Raw genomic sequence first — 12,878 nt, forward strand, 5'->3', positions numbered from 1 at the left:
CCCCCCCCCCCACATACACACATCCCCTGGGAAGCAGACACAGAGCTTGGGCTGTTGCTAAGCGCAGTTTTTCAGGGAGCACAGACAGATGGGGGTCATGCGGGCACCTGGACCAAGGAATGTGCAGCTGGCAGGGCCTCCGAGGGGATTTTCTGGTACCTCCCCTTCTGGTCCCCGAGGAGACCTGCAGCTGGTGACCCAAGGGTGGGGCAGGGCCTTCGTCCTCTGCTGGCTCAGAGGGCAGCCATAGGAGTCTTGTTATTTGAATAAACTTTTCATCTTCTATCTGCATAAAGCCTCCCCATGCTCCGAGTCCCTGGCATTCCAGCCCCAGATTGGGTTTCCTCTGGCCCAGCAGCAAACACATCGTGAATTTTCATATTGGCTCATCCGTCCTCCCTCCCCCTCCCCCTCTCCCTCCCTGGCTTTGAAAAGGCAGGAACCCTCCCCCTGCCCCCACCTCACTTGCCTGCAGGACCCAGGGAGCCAGCACGGCAGGCAGGTGTGCGTGTGTGTAGCCTGGACTTAGTGTAAAGAATGTTGCCGTCAGAGGGCACTCGGCTAATGAAACGTGGGGGATTGTGCCTCTGTTTAGCCTGTCTCTGTTAGAATTGGCCCACAGGGACTGGCATTTATTAGTGAGTGGTTCTTATTAGGACAGCAGCTGGTATTTATCGGGTTCTCACCCACAGTCAGGCAGAGTGCCAAACACTTCTCACACTTTGTCTTATTCCTCACAGCAACTCTTTGAGGTGTGTACTCTTTTTCTCCCCATTTTATAGATGAAGAAACTGAGGCTTGGAAGTCATGGTCAGTAGCAGAGCCGGGTCTGTTGGTCCCAAAGAGTGTGTTTTTGCTGTTCACCTCCCACCTGGGACAGAATCTTCTCTGCAGCCTCCTTGCCAATTGGCCACCCAGCCTCTGCTTGCACACCTCCAGTGATGGGGAACTCTCTACCTCGCAGAGCCGCCTGCCCCACACCGGGCATCTTAGACAGAAAGCCCTCTCTGGTGGGTCCCTGGAGAACAGGCTCCAGCGTGGCTTTCGCCTGCTATGGCTGGCTTTCCCAGCGTCTCCCTTTCCCAGGGAATTATCCAACTCTTTTGTTTGGGGAGAAGAGCTGTCCTTCCTTCTTTTCCTTAGCAGCTCCTACCTGGTACTCAGCCCTTTAAAGAGTCATTCATCGAATACTGAGCAAGATTGATGTTGAAACCCTAGCTCAGTGGTTCTCAACCTTCCTAATGCTGTGACCCTTTAATACAGTTCCTCATGTTGTGGTGACCCCCAATTTCATTGTTACAAATTGAACATAAAGCATAGTGATTAATCACAAAAACAATATGTAATTATATATGTGTTTTCCGATGGTCTTAGGTGACCCCTGTGAAAGGGTCGTTCGACCCCCAAAGGGGTCGTGACCCACAGGTTGAGAACCGCTGCCCTAGAGGCTTTTCATTGATCTGGATGTCTTAGTCAATGCGATAAGGAAAAAAAAACCAACGGTATCATTACAAGGTACCAAAAAGCAAGACGCACATGGTCCTGCCGTCATGAAGTTCAGCGGACTTTTACCTCTAGCCTCTCCCTTGGCCTTATCCACCTGTGGGAAGTGGAGGCTCGGAGAGACAAGGAACCACCCACCCCCACCGCCAGGGAGCAAACAGGGTTTGGTCGCTGAGGTTTGGTGGCATGTGGTTTGTCGGGTGTCTGCTTTCAGAATCTTCATTTCTCTCTCCATTTTCCCTTTCTGATGAGTTAACCTTCGAGGGCCCGGGAGGATTGGAACCCAAGCATGTAGCTGCTGTTCTGGTTCTTCTCTGCTGGCCCCACTCATTGGCATGAAACACAGCACAGAGAACGGTCATTCACACAGGCAGCTCCCTCTGTGCCCACCCCGATGACAGCCGTAGGAGGAAGAAGCTCGCACGCAGGGAACACGGACGCTCCTCGGGTGGCCACTGCAGCCCAGAGTTGGGCTGTGCTCTGTGTCTGTCTGGCTCCCCAGCCAGGGCTCTCTCGGGGGCAGGAGGTCGGGGGCTGAGCAGGGTGCTCAGTGCGGGGCGGCTGGCCCTCCGGTGATCTTGCAGCTCTGGGAGTCTCCACCTGCCTTTGACCCTCCCTTTGATCCTTTCTTCATGACTCCATTGGCCTGGGTGTGGCTGTGGCCGTGTCAGGGCGCCATGCAGGACACCAGCCTGGGAGCCCGCCCGAGACGTGCTCCTGGGAGCAGCAGGGGTGCCCTCCGTGGCAGGCACAGCGCGGGCACCAGGGGGGCTGTGGGTAGGCCGGTCCTGTGGGTGACGCTGCAGGGGGGCCTTGGCACCCCTCCCTTCTTCACCCTCCCAGCTGGGGTCTGTGCTCCCAGAGAGCAGGGACGCCTGGGTTCTAGGCCCCAGAACAAGCCGCCAACTGTAGGCTGTGGGTACGGGCAGCGAGGGAGGGGCCGGCGGGCATGAGAGGGCTTTTGTTTCCCGGTTTGTGTCTAGATGGGAATTGACTTCTTCCCTCCAGGCAGCCCGGAGGTGTAGAGGAAAGGGCAGCCCAGGGTGGCTGGATCTTCAGTCTGCCTTGTTTCTGCCGTTTCTCCAGAGCACTCCAGCCAGCCCTCCCTCCTCAGGCCCTCCGGCCACCCCTCCCTCCTCAGGCCCTCCCGCCTCAGAGCTCATGCTTCCTGCCAGACTTGGGTCGCTGCGCTGAGCTGTGGTTAAATATTTGCTAACTGAGAAGAGCTTTAAAGGCGGCTCTGTGAGAACTCCCGACCAGCTCCCCCTGGCCCGCCCGCCGCCTTGCCCCAAAGCTGCCTTCGTGATGGGGCGGCCGGCCGCCTCTGCCCTGCTGAGCCTCCCCCAGGCCCACGCAGCCTCCTGCACAGCCAGTCTGGCATCTGAAATTGGATGGGCTCCCACCGGGTGTTGTTCACTCAGCATGTGTTTACCTGGCACCCACCTGGCCGGGCGTGAGCTGGGTGCCGGAGGTGGTGGACAGGGTCTGTCTCGGGGAGAGCCTGCCCGAAGGAGCCCTTCTCAGTGACGCAGTGATTGTGGCTGGGAAGGGTGCCAAGGGTAGGGGAGGCTGCGGTAGGAGGTTGTGGGGAGAGGACTTGGGGTGTGTGTGGGGGTCCCCGAGGAGGTGGCGTTTGAGCTTGGGGAGGAAGAGGTGACGTGTGTGCCTGGCCAGATGGAGGCGGTGGGCTCTGGGAGAGCATTCCAGGCCAGAGACCCCAAGACCTGAGCCTGCTTTCCTCTCTGGGTACTGAATTCCCACTGACTTCATTCTCCCCATTTCCCCCCAGCCTCAGTTTCCCCATCTGTCCAATGGGGAGCTTGGACTTGATCTCAGGGCCCTTCTCAGGTCCAGTGGCCTGTTACCAGCCCGGGAGCTGCCCTCCAGTGGGGACTGTCCCAGCGGAGTCACACGGACTTGTGTTCTGCCCGTGGACTGGGCAGGCCCAGGTGCTGGGATGGAGCAGGGAGCCGAGGCTTTACCCGTGTGATGTCACTTCACCTCTGAGCCTCAGAGCCCTCATCTACAGAAAGCGTTTAATAACACATCCGGCGAGGGTTAAAAGAAATAATGTTGACTCTAATTGTTAACATGGGGCGCTGCCTCTGTGCCTGGCATGGGGCTAAGTGTTACATGCATTAGCTCATGCCCCAGTTATTATTATAATCATATGCAAATGGTAACTCAGAACATTGTGATGGAAGAGATGACATTTGGGTCGGGCCTTGGAGTCTGGCTAAGATTTAGAACTGTGGGAAAGAGGGGAAGGGAGTTCCGCAGCGGGCACAGCCCAGGTGGGTGCATGGAGGTGGGAAGTGCCTGAGTGGGTAGGAGACGGGCAAGGTGGGGCGTGGGAAGGGAATGCGGTTGAGATAGTAGTGGACCCTGCATTCGGTTCAGTGTAATGTGTTTGCGGTTCAGTGTAATGTGTTTGCGGGGTGCAGTTTGCCAGGCCCTGTGGTAGGTGCTGAGAACGCGGCCATGGGTGAGCCCACGGTCTCCTGGGCAGTCGGAGGCCGGCGAGAGCCTTTGCAAAGTGCCCTGCGTGACTGTCGCCTGCTGTTCCCACAGCCCTGGAGTCGGGGCTCAGGCCCAGTTTGGAGTGTTCTCCACTTGACAGCTGGCTGACCTTGGACAGGTCACTGGGCCGCAGGGCCTCTGTTTCCTCAATGGGGTGATGCCTAGTACCCACCCTTCCTGGGGTGATGTCACCATTTGCTAATCACCCCTGCAGAGTGCTGGCCCTGTGGCGACGCTGCATGGTGCCTGTCCGGCTGGGTGGCCTTAGGCAGGCTCCCGAACTGCCCCCTGCCTTCGTTCTTCCCTCTGTCCGCTGGGGTGATGACGAAACCTCCGTCCTCCTGGCCACTGAGATCTCCCACATAAAGCCCCTCGTGCAGAGCGGGCCGGCGGTCAGATGGCCGACATTAGTGGGCCTTGGGTGTGCTGCGGGCTGCTGTGTATGTAGGGAGAGGTTTTTCCTGGTTCATAACTGGCCCCCGGGAGGGGTGACCTAGCAGAGGGTCCCTTCAGGGCACCTGAGGCCGGTAGGGAGGGAGGCCTCGGGGTGGCAGCCACCTTCCCCAGGAAAAGAGACGGCATTGTGCACATTCTCGTCCCTGGGACCCAGCCACAGCCCTGGGTTGGGCTTAAGCCTCCCTTTCTGTGGTGAGGAATCTCTGGGGTGTGTGTGGGGAGCCTTATTGCTCAATGGGGCGGTGTCTCTCTGCGGGGGGCGGCCCTGGCTCCGGATCGCTGCCTCTGGCGTCCTGCTCTGGGCTGTCTTCCCATTCTGTTCCTACTGTGCGCCAGGCCTTGTCCCAGGTGTGGTGGGCACTGCCAGGGGGAGTCAGACAGGGAACATGCCTGACCAACAACTAGGAGATCAACAGGGGGCTTGTGGGAGCCAGAGAAGCGTTCTGAGCTGGGGAGGATCAGTGGGCAGGGGGTAGAGATTTGGAGGTTGTGGCCGGCATAACATGGGAATGGTCTGGCTGGGCGCCAGGGACTATCGGTATAGTCTGGGCTGAGCTGGACTGGTTCCTGGCTAGGAAGCCTGCTGGCCTTGTGCTGGGGGGCAGGGCACGGGGGTGTGATGGGTGTGGGAATCCTCTCGGCCCCCCAGTGGGGTCCCAGGGACCTGCCATTGCTCTACACGCCTGCTTCAGGGCATGCTCATGGGGTGACCTGATCAGTCCCTTGCGCCACCCCCCTTCCCCCCCACCGGGTGCTATTCCCCTTCTGGACAAGGGCTGGACTGGGGCATGTCCTGCCGTCTGGATTTGGCTCTGCTGCTCGTTCAGGCTTTTCTCCTAGATGGGCTGCCCAGCCCGTCCCTTGCTGGCCCCTGGAGCTGTCATTACCCCTCCACCGGGTTCCCCCTGATTACGGGCCCTGAGCGGGAGCCTTGTCAGCCTTTCTGCGGCCACCCACAGGCCAGTGCTGCCTGGAGCCCTGCCCCCAGGGGCTGGCGGTCTGGAAGGTGGAGTGAGACGGATTTGCCTCAGCTTAGGTTCCCTGCTAGACTCCGACGGTTCTGGGTGCATGTCTGTCCCTAGAGAAGTCACTTGCCCTCTCTGAGTCTCCGTGTCCTGCTCTGTAAAGTGGGGACAGTGCATGAAAGAATGTGTGCACACGTGTAGCACCATCCTGGGCACAGAGGAGGCGTGAACAAACAGCCGTTGCTACCATGTGTTAACCGTCACAATGGGGAGGGGGTCTTGTAGAAGGGCCCTGGCTAAGTCCTGGGCCTGGGCAAGCCGACCAGTGACCCTAGGAGAGTGTCGACACCTCTAAACCTGAGGCTCGCCTGCTCTCCATGGAGGCACTTGGAACAACTGTGACACAGGGAGGTGGAGTCCCGACCTCGCTCTGTCTCTGCTCTTCCTTCAGCTCTGGGGTGGGTGGCTCTGCGGTGGGTGGGGTTGGGGTGCTGGGCTGTCTCCCCCACATTCCCTCCTTGGCCCTGCTCCCCAGCGCCCTGGGAACTAGGCAGGCAGGTTCCGGGCCACCCCGCCTGCCAGGGTTTCAGTAAGCAAATCTCTCAGCCCTGAAACCGGGCTGGGCCTGGTGGCGAGGTGTGGCCGGGAGCCCACTGGAGGGACCGGATGGGCTAGGAGCAGGTCTGGCACAGTGCCCTCAGCTGAGGCCAAAGCAGGGCTGGCACCAGCATGAAGCCCCCAGGGTTGGCACAGGCTGATGTGGTCTCAGGGGGAGAGCTTCCTCTTTGCCCTGGCACCCCACTATCAGCAGAGTGGGGGGCCTGGGCTCAGATCCTGCTGTCTTTGGGAGGGGTCTCAGTTCTCTGGGTCTCCATCTCCTTGTCTGAAACGTTCCTCTGATATGACAGCAACTGGCGCGGGGTTGACTTGAGGATTTGGGGGTTGGTCCAGCTCAGAGTTTTAGCTCAGGGGTGGCACGTGCTGGGCTTTGGAAGGGCCGCGAGAAAGCAAAGAAACTCCTTAGCTTGGCTTCCAGACTCTGCAGGGTGTTACCTACCTGGGTCCATTCTCCGAGGACCCTGCACTCCTTCCTCCCGTTCTCAGCTCAGCAAGGACTTTCTCTTCTCCGAGCCTCAGTTTCCCTATGGGAACCATGGGCTCAGTACCCCATCTTCTACCCCACCCCAGAGTCTCCAGGCAACTCCAGGCCACCCTGGGGCCTCCCCAGTTCTGGCCCAGCCTCCGCTATCTGAGCGCAGGAAGTAGCGTGATCCTTAACGTTGTCAGTTTGGAAAATCAGAGATTACTGTCCTTCCGGCTGCTTTGGCTGCTGTCGGTGCGGGTCCTGGGGATGGGGGGACCGTGGTTGCTCGCCCCTGTGTCAAGGGCTTCTCCCTGGGTTGGAAGAGCCTTGGACAGGAACACTTAATAGGCGTCTCCATTAGTGCCGTACCTCCTCCCATCAGGGCCAGCGCTCGCTCTCCTTCGCCCATAGATCTTCTTATCACCCCGTCAGACATCTACTGTTGTGCCATTTTGCAGCGACGGAAACAGAGGCCCCGAGAGGGGAACTGCCGTGGCCGAAGCCACATAGATAGTAGGTGGCAGAGCTGGGGCTTTCATCCAGAGCTCAGGTGCCTGGAGGAGATGGGCTGAGTCCTGCCCCTCACCCCATCCCCATCCTTCTGCCCAGCCTGGGGGTGACTGTGGTCGGCTCCCACTCAGTTGACTCACCCACAGCTCAGAGGAGGTGGTCAGCTCCTGGGGCCAGGACAACACCGATTAGATCGTTATTAAGATATTAAGTCAGCTGAGCCAACAGAGACCCACCCACCCATTTTATAGGTGGGATGATTGAGGCCCAGAGAAGATGGACAAGTAGGGACCCAGTAGGTGTGAAGGTTCCCTGCTAACTCTGACCAGAGGGGGGATGGAGCCCCCAAACTTCAGGCCTGGCTCTGGCAGTGGAGCCAATGGCGTGACCTTGGGAAAGTCACTGCCTCTCTGAACTTCAGAATCCTCACCTGTAAAGTGGGACAGTTAAAGTCGGCTTACCTGCCTCTTGGGACCAGACAGAGACCCAGCCAGAAAGTGTAAGGTAGGGCTTCGGAAAGTTCATTGTGCTGCAGTGTGGGAGGCCAGGGGAGGAGGAGGCTTTGGTGTGAGACACGGCTTGAAACCCACCTCTTGCCCTTCCAGGCTGTGTGTCTTTGAGTAAGTCGCCAGGTCTCCCCGAGCCTCAGTTTCCTTATCTGTAAAGTGGGCGTAACAGTATCTGTTCACATTTGCTGTTGAAAATGCATATGTTCACAGAGGATAGCATGCCTGGTAAACTCGGGGGCTTCTGGGGCAGAGTTAGGAGGACTGGCTGGTGAGAAGCCCCCCCCCCGCCCCGAGTCACCCTCAATGGTCCCAAAGGACATACCCTTTGGAGACAGGGTTCCAGGCATTCAGGGGGCAGAGCCTCCTAAGATCCCAAGATTTAAAGATGCAAGATCCCTTACTCAGCCAGCTCACTGAAGGCTTAAATCTAAAACAGCCCCCGTGTATGTGTGTGTGTGTATGTGACTGTATGTGTGTGAGAGTGAGTGTGAGTGTGTGTGTGAGTGTATCTGTGTGAGTGTGTATGTGTGAGAGAGAGAGAGAGAGTGTGTGTGTGCTGCCCTGGCCCCCATGTCCTGGGAAGTATCCTCTTTGGAGCCCACTACCCTCGTACTGCAGACATGACGTAGACTTGGAGGCCCCGGGTGGGCAGTGGCTCTCTGAGGTTGAGCACAGTGGGGTACTCAGGTCCACCCCTAGAGTTTACGGGCTGCTGCGGGAATCAGGACCCCCCCCACACACACAGGTGGGCCCTTCCTGTGACAACCCATGGAACTGCACACTAGGTTTTTGTTGACTGACAGAGAGAAATGGCCCTTGGTGAGCCACTAAGCTTTCCTACCTCGGTTCATACACCTGTAAAGGGAGAGCTTTACCGTACTCACCTCTGGGCCATTTGAAGAATCTGGGTGTGTTGGGCCCTCCTAATTCTGTGGGATGTGCTGGCACAGGGGCACAGAAGGGGGCAGTGATCGGCTCTGGGCACTAGTAGAGGCAGAAGGTTATGCCAGGGGACCCCGCCAAGGTTGAGTGGGAGCCTGGGTTCCGGGGTGCTCCACGCACACACCCGGCCTGCCTTTCCCACCCCCTCACCTCTGCCTGTGCCGTTCCTTCCTCCTCATGGGCTCACCTTTGTCTGTTGAAGACTTGCCCACCTTTATCATTATTCTGATTTTGTGATTACTTTCCTGGTTCTTTTTTTCCCAAAAGTTTTTATTGGATTTTTTTCAAACTATAAAAGTTATGCCTGCTAATAGGAATGTTAGTCTCTTATGTTGTTGTTATAGGCTGAGAACTGTTATGATTAAAAGTAACATTTATGGGGGTCTGAACTGAGCGCTTCAAGGGCTATCCCTGACCTGCAGAGCGCTGTGAATGGATTGTGTTATGCCCATTTTATAGATGAGGAACTTGAGGCTCTGAGAGAGCTAGGCTGCTGCAGGCCTGGGGTCTGGCGGAACGGACTCCATCTCCCACCCTGTGCTCCTCACCAGGAAGCTGGGAGCCTGAGGCTGGAGGGCAAGCCCTCAGTCCCACTACCTTCTCCTGCTGCAGCACTTGGGGCTGGGTCAGTGCCAGGAGGAAGGGGGAATGGGTGAGAGGATATGGAAGGTAGACGAAGCCAGCACACACCCTCAGACGTCTCTGCCCCAGCATCTCTGTAGCTCCCAGCAGCAACTGGATCCCTACAACTAGCCTGGGTCTCTCAGTTCCTGGGCCCAGGGGCGGAGGGTGCCCTATGGAGCAGTGGTCGGAGGCAGGGTCAGGAGGGGGTCAGCAGGCTGCAGCTTGAACCTGAATGCCTCAGTCTGGCTGTGTGACCTCGGGGGAGCCCCTCACCCTCTTTGGCTGAGTCTCCTTCATGGTTGTGAGCCTTGGTCTTGGAGTTCCCAATCCATGGTGTGGTGTCTCCAGAAGCTCTGGGAGGAAGTGAGAAGAGCTGGTGTGGCAGGTGGGGAGGGCAGAGGGGCGCCTGAGGCCTCGGGGACCACCAGGCACGCAGGGACGCCACAGTGGGAATTCAAGCTGTAAAATCCCGGTGGCCGCCCCAGAGAGACAAGCCCCTGCAGGGAGGCAGGAAAGGAAAGTGGGGTGCGGAGTAGCATGTGTAGGGAGGGGGCTGGCAGGGTCCTCCTCCTGCAGCAACATTTGGCCAGGGAGGGAGACCTGTCCAGGGTGTGTCCCCTGCCAGCTCTTTGTCCTTGAAGGGGGGCTGGCCCCCTCCCCTCCTGCCTCTCTGAGGTCGAGTCCTCATCCTCGGCCTTCCTGTGGCACTTCCTGTGTATCAAGCTGGGGGCAGCTCCTCCCAAGCTGTCTTAGGACATTTCTCAAGAATGTGCTTGGGGCTACCTCTGCCAGGAAGCCACAGCATTCCCCCACAGTCTCCCCTTTCCAGCGCTCCCTTTGCTGCCAAACTTAGGCGAGCGTCCAGCTCCCTAGCGATGCCACCTCTTAGTCCACCCCTTACCCAGCCTCTGCCCGTCCTGTAGGGCCTGGTACTGAGCAGGCCCTCAGTAACCATTTGGGGGATGGACTCCCCTCCCTCAGCACCTGCTGTGCCAGGCCACAGGGGCAACCACAAGCCCACCCGCCTGGGGTTTGCAGTCAATCCTTAGACACAAACGAGCATCCCCCGCTACTGGGTGTGAGAGACCCCACGCTCTTCAATCTGTTTGGTTCCAGAATTTTAGGCAGCAAAGGGTTTATCTAAAAATGGCAGATCAAAAAATAAAATAAAAGTAAAGTAAAAACCAGGCAGATCTGTACAGTTCTTCAGTTCGGATAGTAAGGCATGTCTGTAATTGCGGTGGGGTGGGGGCCGGGGCTGCTGCAGTCTTTTTGGGGGTGCAGGGCGCATGGGGCTGCCTCCCCTTTTCCTGCTCCAAGTTTCTGCTGGTACCCTTTCCTCTCTCCACCCTCTGCCTGGCGACTTCTCCCCTCTCCCCCAGTCCTCTTGCCCTTCACTCCTGGTCCCTGGCCCCCAGTTGCCCTTGGATAATGTGAGAGGTTTAAAATGAATTTCATCCCTGCCTCCCAGCTCGCCTGGCCGCTCTCAGCCGGATGTTTCAGGTCTGTCCGCCTCATTTTCGCCTCCGGGCTCTGTCTGGGTCACCTCCTTCGGGTTGTCATTTCCTCAGCTTCCGCCAGCTTCCTCTCCAGCCCACAGCCCCCGCCAACGTGGGCCTGCAGGACGCCGTCCCTCGGTGATCCCTGGCCTTCACCTGGCTGGTCTTGCCCGTCCTGCACTTTCCCCCTGTCTAGCCTCCTAAACGCTGCCTGGATACGATGTCTGGCCCTCGCTGACCGGCAGCTGAGACCCAGGTTCAGCTTCCTCCTGGACCTGGCGCCCCAAGGTCAGGGCAGCTCCCGGCCCTTCTAGAAAGAATGCTCTGTCCGAGGCTGGGTGCACAGGGCTGGGTCACACTCCCACAGACTTGGCTGAAGGACCTTCGAGGTCGGAGGGCCCACACCTACCCATCCTGCACCCTGGAGAGTGCCCATGGGAGCCAGGCTGCTCGGGGCAATACCCCAGACCGAGGCTGAGTGGCTGATGGCTGAGAACCCCGCTCTCCTGTTCTGGCACCAGGAGCCCCTTATCCATAAAGTGGAAAAACAGCAGTGCTGACTCCCTAGGCTTTTCCTGAAGGTTCTTGGGGATCGTGCCTGTAAAACTTGCCCCGCTCCCCGCGCCCAACCTCCCCCCCCAATGATAGTGATTACAGGATTTATCAACATGATTGTCATCTAGGGTCCTATTTTCTCTATTTGGCCCCAATTCATTACCATCTCTCCCCCCACCTCCCCCCCCCCACTCCCCATCTTGCCTCATTTTTCAAAACAATTCCCATGGTCTTTGAGAGGGTTCTGGTTGTTTATGGTTTTCAGAAATAGGCAGTCAAAGCAAATTCCTCATCTGCTCTCCTTGTGTTCCCCCCAAGACAGAATGTGCACAGACAGGATCTCATCCGGGGAAGAGGGGTGCAGGCAGGGCCAGGCCGGTGGACGGGATTCCAGGGGCTGAGCTTCCTCCAGGCGGAGGGCGTGGCTTGCCTGAGACCTCAGGTGGAGGATGTCGCACATGCTTTGGCCTCCTCCCTGACCCCACCTCCTTGCCGGGCCCCAGGATTACATCCCAGCTACGCCGCCTGCTAGCTGTACGACCTTGTGCCAAAGACTTAACCTCTCTGCTCTCAGTTTGCTCCTCTGTAAAATGGGGCGACCCGCCCAGCCCGTGTGGCTCAGTGGTTGAGTGTCGACCTATGAACCAGGAGGTCACGGCTTGATTCCTGGTCAGGGCACATGCCCAGGTTGCGGGCTCGGTCCCCAGTGTGGCAGCTGATCAGTGATTCTCTTTCATCATTGATGTTTCTATCTCTTTCTCCCTTTCCCTTCCTCCCTGATCCACAAAAATGTCAATAAAAATATATTTAAAAAAATGAAGTGGCGTGACCCAGTTCTACCTCACAGAGCTATAGAGAGGATTCCATGAACTGCTGACCTAGCCGGGTGCCCGCTGCCCCCAGAGACCAGCACGAGAGGGACGGTGTCACGTCCGCCTCTTTTCCTTTGAGAAACCTGGAATCCTTGGCTGCCAGGTTAGCAGGGCCTGTTGGTGATTGAGTCCAGCCTATTAGTGTGCAGGGGAAACTGAGGCCCAGCGAGGTACAGCGGGCCAGCGCACACGCCCCTGGACGGGACTCAGCACCGGGAAGTCCTTCCCAAGGAGATGGCCCCCTTGTCGTGGGTCACAGCCCTCTCCGGCCTCAGTTTCCCCATCTGCACAGAGGGATGCCTGGCAGTGCACACACTGAGTGTCTGACGGGTGCCCGAGGCCACAGGACTCACTTTCTCGGTTCAGAAACCGCTTACGCAGAAGAGAGAAGCCAACGACCAGTGCGAGCAAAAAGGTTGTTAACTTGGTAGATGAGTCACTTTTAGGATATTTATTTTTTTATCGTGAAAAGAGTCATGCGCGTAAGCTAATCAAATGTAATAAAAGTGAGTAAAGCAGAAGATGGAGTGGACTCTGCACCCCTCATTCCCACACCCAGAGGTCCCATGTCCACAGTCTGCAGTGTGGCCTTCCCGACCTTGTCCCATCAGCCTCCAGGAGGTTTACATGTACGGACAGGGCCAACCTCAAATGCGACGGCAGGCCGCGCGATTCTGTGGCTCTTCTCTACGTGACGGAGTGTGGACACCTTCCCGCGGTTGGTGCTCATACCTATAGACCCTCCTCCGTCCCCTCATGGCCTTACCCTTGTGCCCACAGCTGCCCGTCACCCTCCAAAGGGCCGTCCCGTTTCCAACACCCCAGCCCCGGTCGGGTGC

General features: G+C 57.9%; 1 protein-coding gene across 1 annotated transcript in view; it reads left to right on the plus strand.

Moving 5' to 3' along the window:
- FAM129B (family with sequence similarity 129 member B) overlaps nucleotides 1-12,878 on the plus strand; it is a 33,112-nt gene that overhangs the window by 1,111 nt on the left and 19,123 nt on the right. The gene's annotated exons all lie outside the window — the stretch shown is intronic.

This window comes from Myotis davidii, unplaced genomic scaffold (genome assembly GCF_000327345.1).
Source record: "Myotis davidii unplaced genomic scaffold, ASM32734v1 scaffold142, whole genome shotgun sequence".
Classification (NCBI taxonomy): domain Eukaryota; kingdom Metazoa; phylum Chordata; class Mammalia; order Chiroptera; family Vespertilionidae; genus Myotis; species Myotis davidii.